General features: G+C 36.4%; 1 pseudogene; it reads right to left on the bottom strand.

Annotated features, from left to right (window-relative positions):
• Positions 1–75: 75 nt before the first annotated feature.
• LOC111729919 lies at positions 76–194 on the bottom strand (annotated as a pseudogene).
• Positions 195–5,937: the final 5,743 nt, after the last annotated feature.

The following is a 5,937-nucleotide window of genomic DNA, read 5'->3' as shown; positions in this document are numbered from 1 at the left end:
CGAGGCAACCCTTGGTTGACTTCACAGATTGCAAGGACTTTGTCAGCTTACAGTCTCTTATTTTTTTACTTTTTATGCTTACAGCATCTGGTCTTCCTAGGTGGTCTCCCATCCAAGTACTAACCAGGCCTGACCCTGCTTAGCTTCCGAGATCAGATGAGATCGAGCACATTCAAGGTGGTATGGCCATAGACTCATTATTTTCTTTTAAATGTTTCTCACTCTCTGTTTCTGTTCCCCCATGATTCAGGCTGAAATAATTCAAGTCACCTTTGCTTTCTTCTGTGATCTCACATACAATCATTCCTTCAGCCCTATCTATTCTATTATTAGGAAACTTCCTCCTGGGTCCTCTCTTCTCCTTTTATTACCAGTCTTAATCCAACCCCTAATTTCTGTCCTTCTACCCTATTTGCAAAAGGCCGTTACTTAGTACCCCTGCTCCAATCTCTTCTCTCTCTCATTTAAATTTTTCCCTTCCCTCATACCCTCATACAATCTATCAGCCAGACTTTTAGCTTTCACCTCTAAAACATATTCCCAAACTGACTATTGCCACGGCTATACCCCTGGTCTTAGAGACTATTACTATCATAGTCTTAGGCTATTACTATTATTAGGATGATAGTAATAGCCTAACTCTTGCTCCCTGTGATTCACCATCTCAGCTTGAATAATCATTTGAAAATGCTAATCAGGTACTTCCATCCTCTGCTTTATTCAGAAACTTCCAGTATCTTCTCATTGCATTTAGAATAAAATCCAACTGCTACTCAGAGACTGCAAAGTCCTACAACATCTGGGCCTGCCAATTTCTCTGACACTATTTCTCCCACTGTCGCCCCCACTTGCACTGACTGATTGCTTGCTTTTGCTCAGTTATGACAAGTGGGATTGCACACCAAGACCTCTTTCTGCTCCCTCCGCCTGGAAGACACCCCCCAGATCTCTGCATGGCTTGCTTCTTTATATAGCACAGGTCTTCACTCCAATATCACTTGTTTAGAGAAGCCTTCTCTGACTCTCTAACTTAAAATGGTTTTTACCTAAACTTTATTAGTTTACCTTGCTTTATGTTTTCTTTACAACACTTACCATTATCTGAAATTAACTTATTTATTAATTTTCTTGTTTATTGTCTCCTCCTCTAGAATAAAAATATCCTGAGGGCAGGAATTTGAACTTATATCCCCAGCTCCTAAAACAATGCCTGTCAATAAGTAATGATGAAATGGATGAATGGTGTTACTAAATCGATCTCAGAGTGAAGTTTTGGGCATGTCATATCTTAATAAGGTAGACTTTTATCCTTAAAGATGCTTCAGAATCTTTCCCAAATTTCCTTTATATTCTTATCTTGAATAACATCCCTTCATATTACTTGTCACCTACCCAAAGTGGACTATACGTCGTTACCCAGAGGCTCTGCTCTTACTCATTTTTGGTATTCTCTTCACTACAGTTTCTCTAACTAGTATGCTATTCCCTGAATACTCTCAGTTTTTCTTCTTAAAATAAAGCATAATCCAATGTGTCCTCTTCTGTATGGTGATATTTTACCATATCTCCCTGCCTAAGAAGCTCTCTTTTCACTCTGAATTCCATGAGAATTATATCTTTTGTGCTGTAACTCCAGTATTGTACCTTGTATCTGTTAGTCATTCACCACAATATCCTTGAGATCCAGCACTTGCCTCATAGTAAATACCCAGTACATATTTTTAAATGAAAAGTATAGTTTTGTGCATCTCTCTTTCTCTTTTTTTCCAAATTTATTGAGATATAATTACCATGTAACATTGTGTAACTTTAAGGTGTACGATGCGTTGATTCGATATACTTATATATTGTAATATGATTACTTTCAGAGTGTTAGCTAAAATGTCCATCATGTCACATAATTATCATTTCTTTTTTTGTGGTGAGAACATTTACGATCTACTCTCTTAGCAACTTTCAGGTAAGTATTTAGTACAGTACTGATATCTATAGTTACAATGCTGTGCATCATATTACCAGAAATCTTCTAACTGGAGATTTTTCATTTCCTAACTGGAAGCTTGTACCCTTTGATCAACATCTTCCCATTTCTCCCACCCTCAGCCCCTGGTAGCTACCACTCTACTCTATTTCTACAAGTATGGCTTTGTTAAATTCCACATAGAAGAGATATCATACAACACTTGTCTTCTGTTTGACTTACTTTACCTAGCATAATTTCCTCAAGGACCATTTATGTTGTTGCAAAAAGTAGGATTTCTTTCTCATGGCTGGAAAATATTCCATTGTATATATATATTCTACAACTTCTTCATTCATTCACCTATTGATGGACACTTAGATTGTTTTCATACATAGGCTTTTGTGAATATGATACAATGAATAAGGGTGTGCAGATATCACTTTGATATTCTGTTTTCTTTTCTTTTGGATATATGCCCAGAAGTAGAATTACTGGATTGTATGATAGTTCTATTTTTAATTTTTTTGAGGAAGCTCCATACTATTTCTTTAGTGGCCATACAAATTTATATTCCTAGCAACAGTATACAAGGGTTCTCTTTACTCCACATCCTCTCCAATGCTTGTTACCTCTTGTCTTTTTGATACTAGCCATTCTGACAGATCTGAGGTGATATCTCACTGAGATTCTGATTTGCATTTCCCTGATGATTGGGGATGCTGAGCATCACATGTCGGTTGGACATTTGTTTTTTCCTTTGGAAAAATGTTTATTCAGTTCCTCTGACCATTTTAAGTCAGATCTTTAAAATTTTTGTTATTAATTCGTATAATTTCTTTATATATTTTTGGATATTAACCCCTTATCAGAGAAATGATTTGCAAATATTTTCTCCCATTCTATGCATTGCCTTTTCATTTTGTCGATTGTTTCTTTTGCTGTGCAGAAGCTTTTTTGTTTGATGTAATTCCACTTATTTATTTTTTCTTTCATTGTTTGTGTTTTAGGTGTCATATCCAAAAAAATCATTGCTAAGACCTATTTCAAGGAGCTTTCCCCTATGTTTTCTTCTAGGTGTTTTCTGGTTTCAGATCTTACATTTAAATCTTTAATCCATTTTGAGTTAATCTTTGTGAGTGATATAAAATAGGGGTCCAATTTTATTTTTCTGTATGTGACTATCAAGTTTTCTCAACACCATTTATTAAAGAGATAATCCTTTCACCATTGAATATTCTTGGCTCCCTTGTCAAATATTAGTTGATTGTATATGTAGGGGTTTATTTATGAGCTCTTGATTCTGTTCCATTGTCCTATATGTCTATTTTTATCCCAGTACCATACTGTTTTGATTACCATAGCTTTGTAGTATGGTTTGAAAACAGGGAGTATAATGCCTCCAGTTTTATTCTTTTTTCTCAGGATTGCTTTAACTATTTGGGGGTTTTATGGTTCCTATTTTTTTTAAAAGAAATTTTAAACATAACTGTCATGAAATTTCTTTGTTTTATTTATCTGTGAACCTCTCATAGAACCTAACATGTTTGTTGAATGAATAAATAAATGAAACCCATTATTCTCAAGTCCAGGTTGTCCTTTAACTCAAATAACTAATAAATTTTCCTATTGCATTGGAGCATTTCTTGACATTTCTCATCTCTTTGGGCATATTGCTTTGTTTACATCCCTAGGAAATGTTTGTTCACAATAACAATACTACCAGTTGATAATTGTTGTAGACAGAATTCTAAGATGATTTCCTCAAATTCCTGGTCCCTGCTGTACCTATACATTTTCTAGTTATTCAAACATGAATCCAAGTACTGGTGTGAGGGGTTACAGATGTAATTAAGGTCTCAAATCAGTTGATCTACAGATAGGGAGATTATTCACATGGATTTGACCTAACCACTTGAGCCTTACAAAAGCAGAGTTTTCTCTGTCTCATCCACACACACAAAAGTCAGAGATTCAAAGCATGGGAGAATTGGATCCATAAGAAATTCTGTTACTGACTTTAAAAATGGAGAGGGCCATGTGGTAAGAAATGTGGGAAGTCTCTGAAAGCTGAGGGTGACCCCTGCATGAGAGCTAGCAAGAAAATGGGGATAAGTTGTACAACTGCAAGGAACTGAGTCCTGCCAATAGCCTGATTGAGCTCAGCAGCAGATTCTACTCATCCCCAGATGAGAACTACAGCCCTGGTCAGCATCTGGATTTCACCTGGTCAGACCTTAAGTGGAGAGCCCAGCCATGCCATGCATAGTCTTCTGACCTACAGAAACTTTAATAAGATAAATTTATGTTATGTTAAGGTATTCAATGTGATAATTAGTTACACTGGAATAGGAAACTAATACAGTGATGATGATGATAATGATGATGATGATGATGATGATGACGACGACGACGACGACAGTGATGATGATGATAGAAATGAACGTTCAAAAAGGCTAGAGCAAAAGAAGAGCAAGGGAAATCTCTAAGTTTTCAGTCAAATCTTATGACTCAAGCTCTTCCTGCTCTAAGCTCTAGAGAAATGACAGGTCTTGACTCTATCCCTTGCCACTTCAAGCATGATTAGTGAATGAATGTCTTTATTTTGTCTGTTTTTATTTTTCCTTTTTTTTAAGGCTTAGAACAGAGGCACATGCTGTTTTCTCACCGATCCTCTTCTAATAAGTGTAAAGACTTGAAACAATTGACCTTAAAAAATAAAAATAAATAACCAGCCCCAAGAGCCCTAACAGGCAGTATTAACATTCTCCAGTCTCCCTGGTTGTGTCCTGGGATTCTCAAAGAAATGAATCTTATTATTAGTCTGCTGCCAGTGACTACTCCTGATGGCTCCCTCCTCCTGGCCACAGCTGCTGAGCCTGCACAGGTATCATCAGGATGATGGCTCTCCAGAGATGTGATGAGGGCAAGAGAGGCAGGCTGAGTCATCAGTTCCAAGGCCAGGGCAGGCTGTTTCGTCTCCCCATGACAGAGGAGCCTCTAAATCTGTGTTTACAGAACTTTTTTAGGTAGATAGGTCATTATTATGAATGGTGATAAGATACATTATTTAGAGGTCTTCGGTACTCCTCTCCCCCCAATTTTTTTTTTGCTGTGAGATATATCCTCCATACAAAGAGGTGTGTATGTATAGTTTTCAAAAATTACAAAGTGAACACCAGTATAAAAGAAAATCATTGCCAGCATCCCGAAAAATCCCATTTTCCTGTTCCTGTATACAATTAATTTCCTTATTCTGTCCTGGGGGAGATAATCACTATTGTGAATTTTATGAAAATTATTTCCTTGCCTATAAAAAAAACCTAGTTTTAATACCTCTATACATATTCCTAAGTAGGAACAGTCTAGTTTTGCCTGTGTGCAAACGTTATGAAAATGGAATGTGTGTACCCTTTTGCATCTTGCTTCTTTATACAATATTATGTTTTTGAGATTCATGTAACTGTAGTGTGTTAATTTTCATTGCTGATTAGTATTCCATTTTCTGAATATACAATAATTTACTTATTCTAACCATGATGGACATTTAATTTAAGTTGTTTTATGTGTCTGGCTATTTAAAATACACTACTATGAACATTTTTGTGCATATGCAGGAATTTATCTAGGGTACATACCAAAGCACAAAACTGAACAGACACAGCCAATACACATCCTCAATCTTCCTAGATAATGTCAAACTGCTTTCCAAATGAATTCAAGTGCACACCCATAAACAGTACTTACAATTTCTTAATTCTCTACATTTTTGCCAGTAGTTGGTATACTAGTTTTATATTGCATAACAAACAGTCATAAACTTGGTGGTTTAAAACAACTTGCATTTATTACCTTACAGTTTGCATGAACCAAAGTCTGGGCACAGATTTCCAGGATTCTCTGCTCAGGGTCACACAAGGCTGACATCAAGTTGTTGCCCTGGGCTGGGAACTCTTCTGAGTGTTGAGTTCTCTTCC

This window comes from Pteropus vampyrus, unplaced genomic scaffold (genome assembly GCF_000151845.1).
Source record: "Pteropus vampyrus isolate Shadow unplaced genomic scaffold, Pvam_2.0 Scaffold288, whole genome shotgun sequence".
Lineage (NCBI taxonomy): Eukaryota > Metazoa > Chordata > Mammalia > Chiroptera > Pteropodidae > Pteropus > Pteropus vampyrus.
The sequence above is the reverse complement of the archived record's forward strand: the minus strand, read 5'-3'. Positions and strand labels throughout refer to the sequence as shown.